General features: G+C 43.6%; 1 protein-coding gene across 1 annotated transcript in view; it reads left to right on the top strand.

Moving 5' to 3' along the window:
* The window catches only part of LINGO2 (leucine rich repeat and Ig domain containing 2), a 777,598-nt gene extending 758,479 nt beyond the window's left edge, over positions 1–19,119 (top strand). Inside the window, exon 5 of the transcript XR_012639613.1 lies at positions 19,036–19,119. The gene's annotated coding sequence lies outside the window, so the exon portion shown is untranslated. The remainder of the gene's footprint in view (positions 1–19,035) is intronic.
* Positions 19,120–21,008: the final 1,889 nt, after the last annotated feature.

Genomic DNA, 21,008 nt, shown 5'->3' with positions numbered 1-21,008 from the left:
AGGGGGCCTTACAAGGTAAATTATATTTTAAACAAACCTTTCAGGTGTGACAGAGGTTGCAAAGCCATATGAATTCAGAGGGAAGGGGAATATAACCCAGCTGTACAGGTCTGTCTCCTACGCTATCACAGGAATACAGGGGTGCGAGAACCATTTTTTTAGTGGGGGTGCTGAGAGCCATTGAACCAAACTGTAAACCCTGTTTACAATGAAAACCACTTCAAGCCTGGGGGTGCAGCAGCAGCCCAGCACCCCTAGTTCCAGCACCTATGCACAAATGTTGTAGAGGCACTCAGACTCTAAAGCGATGAATTACATAAAAACCTACACAGACAGGTATGGAGCTGTCACTGGGTAACTGGCACCTTTAAGAGGGAGAAGGGGCCAGTGCACCTGTGAGTGTTCAGCTGCCTCCCAGCTGAGCTTAGGAGAAGGCTCCTGGGCCTTGAGGGAAAAAGCAGGAGAGAGCTCCCTGAGAACGGAGGAGAGGCACAAGGGAGCAGTCCCCAAGGGAAAATGCCCAGAAGTGCAGTAACGTGAGCTGCTGGTGGTGAGTGCTGAGGAAAGCTGCTGAAGGCCTGGTTAGAGCTGTGGAAGCCTGCCAAGTCTCAGGAAGTCTTGTGGAGAGGCCAGTAGTAATGAGGGGAGATCCAGCTTGGTCAGTGTAAGCTGGGCCCAGAAACAAGGTGCTATCTCTGGAGGGAAGTCCCCAGGAGCAGGATTAGGACTCACAGGCAAGCAGACCAGAGGAGTGTAACATGGCAGGGAGCCTGCTGGCAGAAGACCCAAAGTGGAGGGCTGTGAGAGGAGCTGAGGAACAAAAGGTTGGTCCTGAAGGGAGGTTCCCCTGAGTAGGGATCTGATGCACAGGCGAGGAGGCCTGGGGGAGTAAAATATTGTGGGGAGCCCTCTTGAAGGAGACCTGATTTGGGGCTACAGAAGACTCGGAGGAGAGAAGCAGGTCTTGGAACTCTCATGTAGACAGCCTGGAGAGTGGGGTCCCGGAACAGGAGTCAAAAGGAACTGGGACAGAATGGCTGATGACTCTTAGCTGGGCAACCCAGGAATAGTGATCCTTGAATGGGTTTGAAGAGCTTCTGTGTTGTAACTTTGGCGATAACAGTTTTATCATAAGGGTTCTGTGGATTATGGTATGTGTATATGAATAAATTACATCCAGAGGTGGGCCTTTTAACCAAACATTGAGAAACACTGTTTCTTTTATGGCTGGACCAATGGGAAATTGAGGCAGGGTACCGCAGAGCCACGCCTGACCATGAGGGGACGCTCAGGGGGCAACTGACCTTATAGCTGTGTATTTGCTCCCATCACTTGGACAAAAGACAGCTCATGAGTTCTACCAGTTGGTGTTTGCAAGTCTTACTAAGTTTATTTCTTGCTTTCCTTTGTAACTATATTTCCAGCCTGTGATGTCAGGATTTTTAGCTAGGTTCCAGTGATCCATTTTTATTTTTATGCTGCTACGTTTTGGATTCTGTCCTTGTAGATATGATGATGGGCACTTTAGAAATGCATGTACATTGATTGACATTAAAAAAAAAAAAAAACCAGTGGCCCACGTTCACTGCTCCAGCCAAGCTGTGCTTACTGCAGAGCCGAGACTAAGGGGAAAAGGGGCTTTAAATCACCTTTGTACTTTCCCAGTCCCAAGGTTGCTGGGTGCCAGACTGTCCTTGGCATAAAACAGGCAGCTAGGAGGAGACTGCTCTATTTTACACCTGGTTGCCCAAGCCCCCGGGGTCAGATCTGAAAGTCTGCCGATATGTCCAAGACTCTCCCTCTTTTACTCGTCCATAGACACTGACAATGGAGGTGGGAATGGTGGAATACTATCTGTATCAGGCCTGCTGGTTTACAGCAATTTTGCACCAACACAAAGCATCCTGGAATGTAGGTGAGACGGGAGCCAGTGTTTATCATTTACCATATGGTGATGTCTGAAACACTGTGGTTATTACCCCATAGTGGGAGTAATAGGAGAAACTTTAGCATCTCCGATATCCTTGTGTAGAAACTGTTGGTAAATCTTGACCCATAATCTAAAAATCACTTTATCCACACAATATTTTATGTGAGTTCACTTTGCGGATGTGCATGACAAAATCAAATCTGCATGGGTGGGTCTGTTTGTTCTCATTATCCAGGACAAATAGGAGACTGTTTGAATAACAGCCCCAGCAATTATCAGGAACTTTTGTGTTTAGCTGAGGAAAAAACAAAGAAATTGTTCTTCAGTAGCGAAACCTAGGGCATGCACTTAACATTAGCCTCAATCTACAATGGGAGCAGAGTAAGGCCAATGCTAAGCACTTCTGAAACTGTCACACTAAAGGTTTCAGGCTGCCTGACAGAAGCAAGTGTTGAGCAGATGTGGGGCTGAGCTCTATGAAACACATTGATCATTTTCTCTCCTTTAATATAACTCTTGTTCTTAGCAGTACTTCATTCAGTTACAAAGATCACATGCCACTCTATCGCTGGTCCAGAGCCAACTGCATGGCAGAAGCAAATGGCTTTTTCTTTTTTGTTGTTGTTCTTTTTTTAAGTTTGCCTGTTTTGATTCTTAGTGACATGAATTTGTAATGAGACAGTACTAAGATAATGAAGAATGTGTCTAGAAGATGTATAATGCATGCCTTTTAATTAGTCCTGCTGCTCTAATTGATTAACATTTTGCCTGTGCAGTACTATTACAAAAAATCAGCAATGTAACACTCAGAGCACCTAGTCCTTGTAGAGAAAAGACAGAACATAGCTATTGGATAACATCTGCACTGGTAGGGCAAACGTGTGCATTACCATTGAACATCTGCTAGAAGTATCACTAGGCAAGCTGGATAAAAGAAACAAATGACAAACAGGAAAGGGAAAAGGCACAGTGGAAGAGTGAATTCAGGAAGTTGGGTAATGGAAAACCCTGGCAATTTGGAAGAGGAGAATAGGATGGAAACTGGAGTGTGACTACAACTGGAAAAAAGAACCCAGGGAAGAGAGAAGGCTGGTACAGAAACAGAGGATCCCAGGAAAGGTGGAGAGTAAAGAATTTTTAAAAAGAAACACTAGTAAAGGGGACAAATAAATAGACAACAGAGGCCAAACTGGAGATTCAGAGAAGCCAAAGCACAGAAATGTGCTTCATTACATACTCCCTCTCTGGAAGCCAGTATAAGTACTGAATGATAAGACTGGCCCAATTCTGTTCTCAGACACATCTCTACAACCTTCATGGAACTCAAGTGAAATAATGTATATGTGCCTAGAGGAAGAATTTGTCTATTCATGTGTTGGATTTATACTATGCCTGAATTCCCCCCACTTTAGATGTTCTGGACCAGTGGTGGAAATCAACATAGCTCCATTCAGATCTATGAAGTTACTCAGATTTACACTAACTAAAGATTTGGCCCTTTAGTTCATTTCTTTTATGTCAAAGATGTAATCAGAACCATTAAGGTTTTGACAAGTGGCAAACATCTGTGCTTTGGACCTTCTGTGATGTAGAGAATAAACTGCTGGAGACAAGAATGGGTGTTGCATGTGTGGGTTGATGGTAGTATGTATCCCTAATATTGATCCTTAACACCTGAAGAATGTGTTTTAAAGGGAGATCAGAAAATACCATTTGGGTGAGGTAGGGCAACAGGAATAGAGGATCAGGTGTTTGTGGCTCACTGTCCCAATATTTTCTAAAGTGTACGTGTAAATCTAAACAGCTGCAAAGAGCCCAAGCCAAGTTTTATCTTAACTGAAGCACAGTGAGCCTACAATGTAAAAAGGAGATGCAGGTGATCCAGCTGTTGAGAAGAGAGGTGTCTAATTGTTTGCCAAAATGTTGACTTATAATACTTACTAGAATAATTCACTCATTTTGCAGTTCACCACAATGCCAGGTACCCAGGAGAAGACAAACATCTGACTATGTCAGCAAACAGCAACATTGTGCCTAGGACAAAGAAAAGATGCCTGAAATTGGAATGAAGCCATACCAGCCTGACCATTCACAATAGACAACAATTGCCTGCTGAATTCACCAGTTCATCTTGTGAATCAACATCATCCCACTATTTGAGGGGGAAAATGTGTTGTAGAAAATGGGCCCCATTTTTCAAGATCATATAGGCTGAGCCAAAGCCCACTAAAATCAATGGAAGTCTTTCCACTGCTTTAAATTGATGTGGGATCAGGCCCTTAAAGAACAATTTGTTATGCTGCTGGAGAGTACTGGTGGCTGCTGGAGGGTGTTGGTGATCTATAGGCAATCACTGACCTATCTGAAGCTGGTGGTCCTTTCATTCAGGTTAAATGAGGGAGCAATTAAATGTCCCTTAATGTAGAGATAACTAAAACGATAGAAACCACCGCCCAAGACATTGGACCACATGGGAAGGCCTGAGCAAGAAGTTGGGGAGAATAAGAGGGTTCTTCCCTGGGACTGGTAGCAAAAGCTGGAGCTAGAGCTTTGATGGGTGGAGCTGTCTATGTCTCTGTCAGAAGCAGAAAGTGAGAAAAACAGATGGGGGAAGTATGACCCTGAGAGTGAGCAGAATGAGAACTCCTTGGGGAAAAGGACTGGATGGAAAGCAGGCATGGATTTAAGAACAAGGAAACTTCCCCCTGTTTGTTCCTACTATGTTCAGGGAAACAGGACATTGTGTACATTCTTTGTAAATAAACAGGATTACACCACAGAAATTACTTATTCCATCAATTTCTCCTCCTAACAGAAACAAGTCAGGTAGGCCCTGAATATTGGCTAACAGCTTTTGCCAAGTGTCAACAATATTGAGCCACTTCTACATACTACAGTAACTTATTCTGTAGGACTTAAATGACTAAATGCATTTCTTTTCCACACAAGTAAAAAATGGGGGTGGGGATGGGGATTTGAACTAGTCAAGGAAACAAAAGGAAAAATTCTGTTGGGTGTTATTTCAGTAAGTGCTTAAATAAAGAATACTTTTATTAGTGGTGGGAGTAGCAATGGACAGGACTTAGAGTTTGGATCAGGAATTATCCTTGAAAAATGTTCAAATGAGATTCATCGATATTAAGGTCAGAAGGGACCATTATGATCATCTAGTCTGACCTCCTACACAATGCAGGTCACAGAATCTCACCCACCCACTCCTGTGATAAACCTCTCACCTATGTCTGAGCTATTGAAGTCCTCAAATCATGGTTTAAAGACTTCAAGGTACAGAGAATCCTCCAGCAAGTGACCCATGCCCCATGCTACAGAGGAAGGCGAAAAAACCCCCAGGGCCTCTTCCAATCTGCTCTGGAGGAAAATTCCTTCCCGACCCCAAATGTGGCGATCAGCTGAACCCTGAGCATGGGGCAAGATTCACCAGCCAGATACCCAGGAAAGAATTCTCTGAAGTAACTCGGATCCCACCCCATCTAACATCCCATCACAAGCCATTGGGCCTATTTACCATGAATATTTTAAGATCAATTAATTGCCAAAATCGTGTTATCCCATCATGCCATCTCCTCCATAAACTTATCGAGTTTAATCTCAAAGCCAGATAGGTCTTTTGCCCCCACTGCTTCCCTTGGAAGGCTATTCACGAACTTCACTCCTCTGATGGTTAGAAACCTTCATCTAATTTCAAGTCTAACTTCCCGATGGCCAGTTTATATCCATTTGTTCTTGTGTCCACATTGGTAGTGAGCTTAAATAATTCCTCTCCCTCTCCAGTATTTATCCCTCTGATATATTTATAGAGAGCAATCATATCTCCCCTCAACCTTCTTTTGGTTAGGCTAAACAAGCCAAGCTCCTTGAGTCTCCTTTCATAATACAGGTTTTCCATTCCTTGAATCATCCTAGTAGCCCTTCTCTGTACCTGTTCCAGTTTGAATTCATCCTTCTTAAACATGGGAGACCAGAACTGCACACAGTATTCCAGGTGAGGTCTCACCAGTGCCTTGTGTAACGGTACTAACAGCTCCTTATCTCTACTGGAAATACCTCGCCTGATGCATCCCAAGACTGCATTAGCTTTTTTCACGGCCATATCACACTGGCGGTTCATAGTCATCCTGTGATCAACCAATACTCCAAGGTCCTTCTCCTCCTCCAATTGATGCGTCCCCAGCTTATAACTAAAATTCTTGTTATTAATCCCTAAATGCACAACCTTACACTTCTCACTATTAAATTTCATCCTATTACTATTACTCCAGTTTACAAGGTCATCCAGATCCTCCTGTATGATATCCTGGTCCTTCTCTAAATTGGCAATACCTCCCAGCTTTGTATCATCCGCAAACTTTATTAGCACACTCCCACTTTTTGTGCCGAGGTCAGTAATAAAAAGATTAAATAAGATTGGTCCCAAAACCAATCCCTGAGGAACTCCACTGGTAACCTCCCTCCAGCCTGACAGTTCACCTTTCAGTATGACCTGCTGTAGTCTCCCTTTTAACCAATTCCTTATCCACCTTTCAATTTTTGTATTCATCCCCATCTTTTCCAATTGAACTAATAATTCCCCATGTGGCACCGTATCAAACGTCTTACTGAAATCTAGGTAAATTAGATCCACTGCGTTTCCTTTGTCTAAAAAATCTGTTACTCTCTCAAAGAAGGAGATCAGTTGGTTTGGCATGATCTACCTTTTGTAAAACCATGTTGTATTTTGTCCCATCTACCCTTGACCTCAATGTCCTTAACTACTTTCTCCTTCAAAATTTTTTCGATGAGTTCTAACAATAGGAGAAATTTATTATTCTCCTTGCCTAATAAGCTCTTTTGGGTGGCTATTTTTGCAGGGCCAGATTAACCATTTAAGCCCAGTAGATGCCCTCTAATCTATACTGGAGAGAAGCTGCCAGAAGATTTTATTACGAGAGACACCATCTTAAACAGGCTGCCAACTGATAGCGATTTCAGTTTGTGCCCAATCTAAACCAAGTTAAACCAGTTTTTCTGTATTTGTTTTCTCTTTTAGGACTCTTCATCCACAAATGCATTTTTATGGATGTCACATGTCTGCTTGGAGACATTTCTATTAGTCTTAGAAATCTTTTTTTCTGAAACTGAGGTATCAAGAGAGCTTTGAAAATGTGAAAAATCCAACTACATAAACCCCCCAGTCCAGGAAGCTATTTCTAAGTCATCACCTCATTCCTTACCAGATACAATAGCTTCGCCCTAATTATGTCCAAACCACTGAAGTGTGTTAAAAGAAACCTGCACCTTTTGTTCAATGAAGCTCAGTGAAAGTACTCATATGAAAAACTTCTCACATTTATAGACTGCACAGTCTATTTAAATGAATGCTTTTAAAATAATTAAAATAGGAAAGTAATGCTTTTTGCTGCAAACACTCTTAGGTTCACAGTAAATTGACATTTCTCACCCTCTCAAAATACAGTCCTAGTCTGTGATTCTGCAACGGTGATGAAGCAGCGCGTGTGGGGGGGTGGCCACTGCCACATCCTGAGAATAGTGGACATTCCACTACTTCCAGGAATGGTGTGGGCCCTCCCATTGGTGTGACCTCACATGTACCATGTGTGTGGTCACACTGCATACAGGACACCATTTTGAGGAACAGCACCCTACCCCCACCATGATGACCTCATGCGCCATTCAGAGGCAGGACAGCATGCTCTTCAAAATGGAGTCCCCCCTCTGATATCAGACAAAACCACATCCTATTGTGTCTCAGTACCAGACAAATCTCAAAAAAAGATGACAGTCTAGCTTCAAACTGGTGAATGGCCTGCCTACGCAGCAGTAAAATTCAAGGTTTTTCTTGCCATCTCTCTCTCTGAACACCTTTCAACATACTGGGCCTGATCCTCATCTCTCACAGATGTAAATTGGGAGTGACCCTCAGCAATCGATTGCACTGGTGTAAAACCCATATATAAGATCAGATGCCAGCCCTGTGGTACCTGGCTGTAAAGTGAACTTCACCTTATCGTTCAGAATATCTAACATGACACCCCTCCTCCACCTCTGACTGGTAGCATAGAAAGTGCAGTAAATCGGAGATCTTTGTCAAAAGTGAAACATTTTGTGGAAACAAGTTACTTTTGACCAATTTATTTAGGAAATGAAAATTTTAAAAAGCATTTAAATAAGGACAAAATATTCCATTTTGGCCTCTTGTGAATGGAATATTTCTGCTGTCAGTTTTCAAACAACTCTTTGTTTCAAATTTTTAAAATGTTGTTCTAGGAGATAAAAAGGAAAATGTTAAGAATCAGAGCAAAACATTTTGTTTTGGGTTTGCAGTGACAATAGAACACTATTTTTCTTTAGAATTTCACTTCACAGAAAAGTACACAATTCCCTGTGAAATGACAGTCCAGTTCCTGCCCAGCTCTACTTGTGCAATTTCCTTCCTCCTTGTTCAGCAGCCTAGTCAAACAATTAAATAGATTTGGCTCTTTAAGAGAGGAAGGGGTTTTGAGGAGGTAAAGTAGTGGGAATGGAGGAAGTTCTCAGTGCTGCTGTAACAATCTGGTTAAGCACATGCCCATGCAGAATAAGCAGCTTGTTTGAGCCCCTGTCTCTCGCTTTGCCTGAGAATATACCCTACCTTTAGCGCTAGCTGAGTATGCCATTAGACCTTTCGTGTCCTAAATCTCACCATGCATCACACCACTAACCTCCTCCAGTATAAACACAGCAAAGAAGTGATCGGTCAACGTTCTTGTTCATTACCTAAATAATCCCATGGATTTCTTTCCAACATTGTCACATTTCCTACGTGTCTCTTTTTGTCCCTTTGATTCAGGTTAATGGGTACTCCTCCACGTGCAGTGTTCTACAGTAATCACCCAACACACTGCAGTATTGCTGTTACAAGGTACTCTGCCTGATCCTGATTGACTCACATTTCTTTTACAGTCGTCCAACTCCATTGGTTTCGGTGGAGTTGCTCCAATTTATATCCATGTAAATGAGAGGAGAATCAGGTGCTTTGGACTTTGACAGTAGAAAGACTACGGCAATATTTTATAACTAAGGCAAGGACCTCAATGGTGTGGCTAAGTGAGACTGGCAGTTACTAGCCATGTGCCACACCTGTTTTGTTTTTCCCCTTGAACGCTACTAAATCCCAACTCAAATGGGCAACCCCTTGCACATGAGACACTTCTGCAGAGGGCTTATTTTATACCATCCCAGAACTTAGTCCAGTGTACTTTGCTGCATCTCTACCCTCATTCCCACAAAGTGAAAATCACCCCATGAAGAGGGCCATGCTCCCACCTGAGTGCTCAATACAGGGCTTTAAGCAGCAGATAGGCTGTGTGTTAGCTCTCTACACATGGGTGAATTTCATCCATAATGTTTCTTTCCTTGTCACTTCCTCCACCACTAGCCTTCTTTTATTCCAAACTCCCCTCTCCACAAAACTCATTTTCCTCTTGTCATACTCCCTTTCCCATTGACAGTCTGGACCTAGCTCCCCCAATCCCCAAATTGCCCTTTCAAAATCCTTCCCCCGACCCTATCAACTGGCCTAATCCTTCGCTGCAGTCATTTGCATTTTTATTATTGGTGGTGGTTTATTTCAAAATGTGTGCTCCTTATATTTAGAAAACTCATTCATATTCAGCCCCTGTGTACTGTACAACCTCCTTATTAAATAATGAGCACACTGCATGCACATCTCCCACATGGTGTCTTGCATTAGTTAGAGCTGGTCATGGCAAGCATTAGTAAATTTAATAAAATTGTTATTACATATTCACAGTGTACTCCTTTCAAGCCCCGACATGGTGTGCCATGAATGCATGATTAGGGTAGAAAACATAGATCAGTAACTCCAGTAAAAGCCTTACTTTGGAGCCTTATGACACCACTGACTATAAAAAGTTCTCATATATATAAACGTCTCAAGTCAGCAAGAAACCCAATACCATGAGTGCTGAGTATATTATAGTATACAGGGCTTGAGTGTATTTGCAATAAAAATACTTAGTGTTCATATACCAACTTAATTTACCTAATATATGTATAATGCAGTTGAAATGCAAATGTCCATGCATGCTGACGGTGTTGAAAATCCACACCTGGGTCAGTATCCAAATTTAGAAAATGACCCCTGACTATAGAATGGGCTGAAGTAAAATCTCAGGTCTGAATTCCCTCCAATGTTGGGATCTGCAACATCCAGACTAGAATTCACCAGCTTGAGCCCATCACTAGTATCATTATAATTGTGTGTGTTTCCTCTCGAGACCATGAACTGTACATCTTGAATATTTGGATTAAATGCTGGGTTTCTGCTAGGATTACATTATTTATTCATTTATTTTAAGAGCAAAACCTAAACAGTTCGTCTCACTTCCATGTTTGAACCAGAAAACAATCACCAAAATTCTCCAGTAAAGGAATTCCATGAAAAACCGCTTACCCTGACCAAAATTCCCACTATGCAGTCTGTTTTCTAGACCAGAGAGGCTCAGAGGAGTATGGTGAAGGATCAGAAGTTTTTCTGTGTTTATCTGAATTGAATCCTCATGAAATACGCTCATGTCTAGCTTCTCCACTCATGAATGCGCAGCAATATCCGATTTCAATTTACAGAGCAGTCTATACAAATGGCGTTTTGCATCTTGATCAGTTTAGGACAATATCTTGGTCTTTTGAGGTTGTGAGTGTGTATCTTAAGGTTCACTGCAGGTATTTCTGATAGATCATTGAGTTGGAAAGCTGCCTCATCTCATGCATAATCACTTAAAGGGGCCCTGTCATGGCTGAATAGATAACCTTAAATTAAATTTTAAAAAATTATTTTTGAAAAACACTTTATCACTGGCATGACTTCAGCAACAGCAAGGTCTATTGATGTTCCACTGGAAGCACAGCAGAACATCATGGGGTCACTAGTACCTCAGGCAGGGCTGGCAGGAGAATTTTTCCTGATGTGTCTGGCCTATAAAGCAGCAGTTTCAAAGCAGTTTTTAAAGCAATCTATCATCCACCTTCAAAACAAGGTTTTGCAGCAATGCTGAGAACTTCAAGGGAAACAAGGATAATGGGTTTGTTATGATCTTGGATGTCTCTATGTTGCACCACCCCTCTATTCTCATTGTCTTTTCAGCTCATGAGGAGGGAGGGTATGGAAATCTTTTGACATGTACAGCCATGTGAATACTTTGCCTAACCACAGGGAAGAGCAGAGCAGTGGCATATTGGTCACCCAGCACTTTCTTAAGGGAGCCTTTCCTTCTCTGATTCCCTGACCTGGATCAGACCGAGGTAGGTGTGTTGGGCTTCTTCTCTCCCATTCCAACCCCTCTCTCTTCCCACTTCCCACTCTCTCATCTTTTGAACAACACTGCATCTGACTCTTCTTTCTTTGACTCCTGACTGTTTCTCCTCTCCTCACAATCTGCCACACTCATCCACAGTGACTTCAACTTCCATATTGATGACCCGCTTGACCTCTTAGTTGTATGTTTACTTGCCCTCACCTCTTCATTTGACCTGCAGACCTCATTCAACTCTCTCACTCACCAAAAGAGCCATTCACTTGATTTGGTCTCCACCAAGCACTGTTTTTTTTCTCTCTCTCTAATCTCGCTGTTGCTGAGTTTCCCCTCTCTGACCATCCCTGGTTTGCTTCAGCATCACTCATCAGTTGCCTTTCACAGCCTGTCAGCCTTTCGGAGACATCTAGTCCATCAGCTTTGATGACTCCTCATCTGCTCTGAGCCCTCTTCTCCCTGCCATCTCCTCCTTTCTTCCATTGAGTTGGTGGTTGATTCCCTCCATGCTTCACTCTCCTCCACCCTTAACCCTTTTTCCTCTTTCTCCTGTCTCAAGGTCCTCTCTGCCAACCCGCAGCTCTGGCAAACCTCCAACATCTGCTGTCATGCTGCAGAGTGTCTTTACTGGAAATCCTGTGACCATGCTGACTTCCTCAACTACAGATGCATGCTCTTCTTTTTCACTTCTGCCATCTTCTTAACTTAACAACTTTACTTCACCAACTTACTTGAATTCCACACCCAGCTTTCCAGCTGCCTTTTTGCACTTTTGACTTGTTCCACAAACTTTCCCCTCCTCCTCCTGCCTCCACTTTTCTTTCTGCACGGGATCTCATAAATTTCTTCCAACAGAAAATTGACCAAATACAATGTGACTTCCCCCCTTCCCTTGGCTTGCCTTCCCTTCTCCTCTACAGCTCTCGCCTCCTTTTTCCCAGTCACATCAAACATAAACTCCTTGTCTTCACTTTCAGGGCCCTTCATGATCTATCCCCAAACTACCCATCCTCTCTCACTCACTGCTGAAATGTCAACTCCCGCCTCCCTCACCTGCTTGTTAAATTGTCAAAAAAGCACCTTGATGCTTTCTCCCGTGCTGCCCCTCACACATGAGAGGAGCTGCCTTGAAACATCCACTACGTCCTTATCCTCCTTCAGTTCCCTCTTTAAAACTCTCCTTTGCCATGTTGCCTACAAATAAAACTTAAAAAGGATTAGGCTCCTGGCATGCAGAGACCACAGGCTAGCAGGCTGACCAATATCATCTCACTCTTTTCTTGTTCTTCCCCATGGGGCTGTATCCATCTGTTGTTTCTTGGCCTATACTACGATTGTAAGCTCTTTGAGGCGGGGGACCGTCTTTTCATTCTGTGTTTGTATAGTGCCTGGTACAATGGGCTCCTGGTCCATTCCTAGGGCTCCTACGTGCTATGGTAATACAAGGAATATTATAACCACATCAGAACTCTTGCTTTGGAAACCTGTCAGTATTCAAGGGAAGGGCTTGGTAAAGTTACACTGATGACAGACGCAACTGCTCTTTGGCCACGTCTCCTTTAGTGTCTGGGTGTGATGCCGGTTAGCGATAGGTGAGGCAATACAGAAACATCAGGGAAGTTGGCCATTTCAGGTTACGCCAATTAAATAAAACAAGTGTTAATTTAATGTAACCACGTTTTGTTCAAATAAAGTTGGATAGGGTGAGAGCAGGAGTGGAGTTAGTATGCTCATTGAGGGCTCCAGCTATGTCTGCACCACACACCAATGCTGGTGACATGTAGGGAGGCGTAGCTACACGCGGCGGTAAAAAGGAAGCTGTGCCCTCGCTGCAGTACATAGCTACACGTCAGGGAAAGTCTCTGGCAGAGGGAGGCAGCAGGAAACGACACTGCTAAAAATAGCAGCGTAGCTGGGAAGCCGCTGCTCGGCTGTGTAGAGAGCTGTGTAGGGCATATATCCAGGTACATAGCAACAGGCTTCGGGCATGTCTTTCCTCTACTCGCCTAAGCAGTGACTCATCGTAGTGACTCCCGTGCTGGGGCCCACCCATGTATGGACTCTGCATGCTGCCGAAAGAAGTATGTAGTGTAGACCAGTGGTTTTCAGACTGTGGGTCGCGACCCAGTACTGGGTCGGGGAATGTAAGGTACTGGGTCACGGCTGCTCTGATCAGCGCCGCCAACCGGGCCGTTAAAAGTCCCGTCGGCAGTGCTGCCCGGTTAAGGCAGGCTAGTTCCTATTTGTCCAGACGCCGCGCTGCGCCCCAGAAGCGACCAGCAGCAGGTCCGGCTCCTAGGCGAGGGGGCCACAGGGCTCCATGCATTGCCCTGAGCACCGGCTCTGCACTCCCATTGGCTGGTTTCTGGCAATGGGAGCTGGAGGGTGGTGCCCACAGGCGAGAGCTGTGTGCGCCCCTCCACCTAGGAGCTGGACCTGCTGCTGGCCACTTCCGGGGCGCAACGCAGTCCACGGTGCCAGGACAGGCAGGAAGCCTGCCTTAGCACCTCCACTGTGCAGCTGACCAGGAGCCACCCAAGGTAAGCCCACGCCCCAATCCCCTGCCCCAGCCCTGAGCCCCCCCCCCCCAAACCCAGAGCCCCAAGCCTGCACCCCCAGCCCAGAGCCCTGACCTCCTCCCGTACCCCAACCCCCTGCCCCAGCCCGAAGGCCCCTCCCACAATCTGAACCCCTTATTCTGAACCCCCCCCCAACCCTCTGCCCTAGCCCTGAGCCCCTCCCAAGCCCCAAACCCCTCATCCCCAGCTCTGTTGGTCGCGGGCATCAACAATTTTCTTCAACTGGGTCGCCAGAAAAGAAGTTTGAAAACCACTGGTGTAGATGTATTTCCAGGCACAGTCCTGCCTAGGGGTGATGTAGAGCTGCACTAATCCAGCAGGGCCACTGGGAGGTGGCTGCTATCTGGTCTGCCAGGAGATGCATAATGCCTCCCAGGGCACCCAGGTGAGCAGAGACTGCGTACCAGCTGTTACACCACTTTGGCCAGGATAGCTTGCTCCCCGCCATGCAGCTGCATAGCCCTACTGGACTGTGGAGAAGGGAAGGGAGGAGGAAAAGCCCTGCCTCTTCCCTGTCCCCTTTGGTGTGCTGTATATGCTCCGCAGAGTAGAAGCAGAGCTGCCTCTATGCCAAGGCAGCGATTCTGTCTGGCCTTCATATGGCCCACACAAGAGCGAAGAAGGCTACATATCCCCTCTCCCAAACTGAACATTGGTATAAGGGTTGTATAGAATTTGTCCCCAGGGAAACTGTGTCTGCAGTGTGTTTTTCCTCTGATCACTTATTTCTAATCTATTTTTTCCCCTATAAGTACCTGCATGAATTGAAGGGGTGAATACAACAGAGAGCAGCAATACATCATTAGCATTTAACAGTTCACAAAATACGTGGTCAGATTTTGCCAAAGAGCAAGCAAACAAATATAAAATGATGTATAAAGTAACAACAAAATAATCAAAAAGATGTGTCTTTCTCCCCCAGTGCCCCAGGAAAAAAAAATCACAGAGGAAGGCAGTATGTTATTTATTTATCAGAGTACCCAGAGCAAGTACATTAGCTGCAAAAAAGTAGGAACGAATTTTGAGAAGTCCCTTGAATTTACTTCATGACTTAAATCTAATCATCTAGCTATCTGTCTTTAGCTGTAAAATACCTATCAATAATTTCGTTTGTTCAGGCAGATTCCTAATTGTTTTGCCCATAGAAAAGAGTCCCAAATGTTTTAACATCTATCAAGGCAATTTCTTTTGCTATAGGTGACTTTCTTTTGCTATAGGTGATTTTCATAATAGCTACATTATGATGATTATCTGGTATTTACAGTGTCCTTTCCCAGCTAAGGTGATTCATTTCATTTTCAAAATTGGCTGGTGCTAGCACAATGAGCCACTTAGTCTTTGAGAGGGATAGAGTGCCATCTGCTACTAGACTTAACGTTCAGAGACTGATGGGTAAAGATCTGAGCCCCAGGCCAGAAGCTTTTTCGTTTGCTGCAGGTATTTTTTGCCAAATGGTTATGTGTTTCTACCTCTCCCCATAGCTACCTATAATCAGGGAGGCACAAAAGAACTGGCACTTCCTGTACTGGGTTCACTGAATTAAATTACTTTTAACAGTGACTCACCATGAAGGTTTTCAGATGAAATAATGGAGTTATGTGGCAGTAACTGGAGTTGGAGTGAGAGGGGAAGAATGGTCCATTGGGAAGGGTGCTAGCCTGGGACTTTGGAAAACCCAACTCCCTGCTCTGCCATAAGCTTTCTATTTGATCTTGTGCAAGTCATTCAGGCCTAGATTTTTACTCACCGTTGCAAGGCCTAAAAGATTTGGTTTTGGAAGTGACTAAGGCACAGAGCAACCTAAATCTCATTAAAATTAATGGACTTAAGTGCCTAAGTCACTGCTGAAAATGGGACTTACTTAGGCGTCTAGGGCCTGGCCTACACTACAGGGTTAGGTGCCCCCTTATACGTAGATTATGGTACAATATCTAAATAATCATATACTATTTTTCCCATGGGACCTCTGCCTATTTCAATATGCAGATTGCCTTATTCACTATTGAATGGCCAAAGATATGCAGTGAATGAGACAGGGTCCTGAGAGACTGTGTCTTATTTTTGGCCAAATTCTATTTGAAATCACAATGGTGTAAATCTAAAGCAAATGTGAATTTTATACTGTAAGCCCTGTGGCCTGAAGCCCCTAGAGAGTAGGTAGCTTGCTGTTCATGAGAGAGACAGAAGCTGGTCCAAAAGCAGATATTACCTCACCCATCTTTTGTCTCTTTAATATCCTAGGACCATATGGCCACAGCAACACTGCAGAAACATACTTGTGAGTCACAATTGCTCATTTCTCCATGGGCAGGGGTTAGTAATTTACTGCTGGCCTATAGCAGCAACAAATTACAACATCCTCCTGCACCAGTTTAGCTGTGCTGGAAGGTGCATTGGGGAGTGGAGTGACCCCTTCTTCCCCCCGGCACCTTTCCTCACTTCTGGATCTTCCCTGCCCATCTGCTCTGAGGTGAGGAAAACTGCTTACACCTTTACACCTGGACCCACCGTCTGAGTAGTTTACGAGGAGGTCTGTAGTCCAAGTCACGCTCTAGTTATCAATAGTTTAAGATAGGCACAATGTTTTGAGCTGGGCCTTGGCTATACTCTTTCCAAAGGTGCAATGTGTGTCCATAAAAGTCTGCCTGCATATGAGGTGTAACTGAAAACATTAGCAACTAGGCAGCCAACTACCTGGATTTTTTTTCTTCTCTTGTCTCCTATTTGGGCCCACAATTCATTGCAGGTGCAAAATCACAGATAGTGTCTTGAAAATAGAGGCATAAATATTAATGCATTAAAGTTTACATTTCACAAATGGGGAAAAACAATAGAATGTAGTCTATTTGTGCAATTTTGCTGAATTAAGCCTGACATTTTGAATTTCTTGTCTTTTATGCTGTGGATTTCTCAATCTTAATGTTGCAGTAATGTTAGCTTTCACGTGTATAATTCCGTGGCACATGGTTTTTACTTTAAATAATGAAAAAGAAGATAGAAGCTGTCCTAGGGGGACAGCCAAAGTCTTGCCATGAAACAGGAGAATCCTTGTTTGGTGCAAACACCCTGGGTGTTGCAAACCTGATGTAGTGCAGCTGTCTCTAAGCCATTTGTCTCCAGCACACTGATTGATCTAGGGGGCATGGCTGTAGCAGGAATGGGGTGTTCCAGGGGCAGGGCAGAGTACATAGCATTTTGCCTCATCCACTGCTGCCTGAAGCCAGCGTCCTTTACAACACACCTAAATTTCACTCCAGAGGGCCAAAGATTAGGGGAGGAGGAATGTAGTTTAGAACCACCTTTCTCTCTGCCTCCACTCAGCTGCAACAAGCTTACCCTTGGCACAGCTGAGAATTGGGCCCAAGCTATCCTTGATGTGAGAACCCTTAACTGAATCATTCTCATATGGAAGTTCTTAACTGAGGCCTTCACTGAAGCATTCCTGACAAATACATCTAAATGGAGCCATCCTTAATACAGGAGTCCTTTACAAAAGTCTAAGCCCTCGTTAAGGATGCGTTCTTAACTGAGATGTCCTTAATATAGAATTCCTATCTCAAGATAATCTTGGTCAGACCCTATGATCTTTACCCTTCTAGGATAAGTATGCCACTAAACTAAAACAAAATGCATTTTAAGCTCCCACAAGAAGGTTTGGATTGTAAATGTTACAACTTTAAAAAGACTACTTGCATTGTGTCCTCAGTGAGACCTATAATGCAAGTTTCTAAGTTCAGCCATTTTTGCGTTAGACAAGAATACATTTTTCCCATAAATGCCAATTACATAAAATTATTTTCCTCCTACTCGCATAACTCAGAAATGGCTGAACCAATTTTGCTCAAACTTAAAAAAAAAGATCACCTTTTGGATGAGATCAATATCTAAGATGTAAGCCCCACACTTTTTACCTGAGAAAGTTCAGTGTAACTTTAAAAGTGGGGATTGGCGTGAGAACAGAAACCTTATGCTTAGCTATAGCATATTTACAGCACAGGGATGCTAAAATGTGTAGAGAAAGATGCAAGGTGAGTGAGGTAATACCTTTTATTGGACTAACTTCTATTGGTGAACTTTCGAGCTTACCCAGAGCTCTTCTTCAGTTAGAGAGAGGGATGCACAGTCTGTTGAAGCATTTTCACATTACTGAGATTATTTCCTTGTCTTACATGGTGTGTAGCTCTTTCTTCTTCTGGACATTCTGATAATGTCTTACTTCACGTCTTCTTTATCTTGTCCACATGTTCAGTCAAATGAGACATTACCAAGCAGGAGAGCAGTGAAAAACTCACACCAAAGTTAGGGCCAGATTCGAAGCTCATGGGAGTCATTCCATTGACTTCAGTGGAGTTTACACCAGGCCCTTACTCAGGCAAAAACCCAGTGGGAGTTTTGCCAGCATCAGGACCTTAGGATTTGGCCCAATAATTTTCTTCATAAACTATGCCCCACACCACTATGGCAGTCATAGTGCTAAAAAATTATTTAAAACAAAATGTGACTTTAAACATCTCAAAATAAAATCATTAAGAGCCAAATAGAGTCATTTAAAAAAATACTGTATTTACTACAATTCAGTGGGAAACACTAATCCCACCCCAAAAAATAATTCCTGAATGAAATACATGGGCATATAGTATTCCTGGTCTTTAAAAATGAATACAACCATCAGAGCAGAGCTGTTGGACAAGTGCTGGAAACCATACCCCAGCTCCATGCTTCTCAGGGTAAGGGGTAGCAGAGAGCTCCCCAAACACCCTGCCCAATCCCCCTGGCCCATAATATGACTGCTCTGACCCTGTCTATAAATTCCTCTCCCCACCTAGCCCAGGCTTCACTACAGAGCTCTAGGAACCTCTGCAGGCCAAATAAGTGAGGGTTGAGAGGGGATCAGGTTGCCAGTAGGGCTACTTAGGGAGGCATAAGGATTTCATTGCATAATCTCCTCAATGCCCCACTTCTGAGGAGCTCTGCATCACAGTATAGGAATGGGTCCCGTCAGCATTAGAACACAGCAGGGCCCAACCATCCTCAGCATGGGACTGAGCCAAATTATACAACAGTCAGGGGCTTAGGAACCCTTTGCGGCTGTATCAACAGAGGTCAGGGTTTTGCTCATGCTAATTAATTGATTTTTGCAGTTTCTGCTTCAGGGACATTTTGTTAATGATTCTGCCAATGCTTGTTTTGTTCCCAGAGGGAGGAACTGTTAATCAACTTGGAGAATGAAGATAAGGCGAGAAAATGTCCACCGTAAATTAGATATAGACACAACACCAAAGGTAAGAGAAAGACAGGTGGGTATTTATGTCTTGGTGTTCCCTAGAAAAACACTGAAGAATTATGGCCTGATCCAAAGACCATTCAAGTCAATGGAAGACTTTCCATGGGTTCAAGAGACTTTGAATCAGGCCCTTAGAGAAAAAGCAATTATCAGCTCTATTGGCACTGGAACAACTTGAATGTAGACATATGAGGCTGCTTATTATGTTACACTAAGAGCCACTGCCAGCTAAAGCTGCTTTGAATGCACGGGATGCATTTGTAGAATAAGAGGAAGCATTGCCTGCATGCACTCGGTGTGCCCATGCCAGGAGAAGGCCCCAGGGAACCGGTACACATGCATCAAGGTGACAGAGCCCAAAACACATGCTATGAACAGATCTTGAGAGGCCGGAAAATTGCCAAAAGTGTGTGTGGGGGGGAAATCCAGCTCCTTCTCTACTGGGTAAATAGAAGGCCTCTCATGGGTAGGAAAGTCAACGTAAATACCCTCTCATTGTGTTGCCTGAGCTCATTGGATGGAAGAAGGGTTTATCTTGTGGTTACGTCTCAAATGTGCCATCAGCAGACCTGACTTTTATTTCTGGATGGATCAATGATGTTCTCTGTGGCCTTGGGCAAATCAGTTTGGCCAGAAATTTCAAAAGTGGCCACTAATTTAGAGTGTGCAACTTGAGACCACTTCAGATTGGTAGGTATTATTAACCGACCCCTGAACGTGAACTTTTGAAACTGGTCATAGAAGCCTTTAGCTCCATTCATTCTCGATGGAACAAACTCTGTTCACACCATTGGGCCATGAACATGTCTAACAATTAAAGGTGCCAGCAAAATAGCATATGGCAGCTATCAGGATTCAGAACCTGAAAATGCCTTCTGACATGGAAGGAATGCCTTCTCCAGTATTTGCTCCAATCCTGTTTCCCTTAAGGCTGATCAGCTGTTTGGTGTTAAGCCAGGCTCTGAGGGCCTGGACAAAATGCTATTGAAGCCAGTGGATGGATGTCCCTGATCATTGTGAGTTAACGTTTGCGTGTATCCCCATGCATATAATTCCTTTACACAACCATTAAAGATATGGTCCCTGCTGTGCAGTAGTTGCATGTAAGAAGTTGAGTCCTTCTGATGCCTGTCATGTGACTCATTTTCCATATCTGGGTGCAGGAAGAGGAAGCTAGGGTAAGGAGCTGTGGTGGCTGAAGAGAGGCTATCAGATTCCAGGGACTGACTGAGCAAAGGCCTACATTTGGTCCATAAATCATAGGTTAGAGAGCTGCAGAACTCTAAATCATCACTGAATAAAGCCAGACAAAATGCAAGTGAAAACACAAGGAATCTCAATGAAAAGACATTCAGTGAAGTCCAGATCTCTGTGAGGATTACTCACGGTATGTGACAGGTTTCAGAGTAGCAGCCATGTTAGTCTGTATCCGCAAAAAGAAAAGGAGTACTTGTGGCCCCTTAGAGACGAACAAATTTATTTGAGCATAAGCTTTCATATGTGGTAGCTTTTATGGAAAAGGCAGCTATACAAAACAGATGGCCAGATTCTCCACTGATATAAATCCACAGAGCTCCATTGAAGTCAGTGGGCTACACTGATTTACTCCTGCTGAGGATCTGGCCCAGAGTCTTAGTCAGAACTGCATACTTTATACCAAGAAAAATGATTAGGGAACACAATGCCACCAAATAGATACTGTGCTGATTTGCATGATAAAAAACTTATCATAAATATTTAAAATTCATTATAACTTTTTATTCTTAAATACAGTATGATAATTTGGGGATGCTAAAATCATTCAGTCCACTTATTTGCATAATTGCTGGAGTGCAGTTTGGTAAAAGTTTTGATTCAAGACATTTATAAGTGATTGTGTGTTCACT

Source organism: Natator depressus, chromosome 5 (genome assembly GCF_965152275.1).
Source record: "Natator depressus isolate rNatDep1 chromosome 5, rNatDep2.hap1, whole genome shotgun sequence".
Lineage (NCBI taxonomy): Eukaryota > Metazoa > Chordata > Testudines > Cheloniidae > Natator > Natator depressus.
This window is presented reverse-complemented; position numbering and strand designations above follow the sequence as displayed.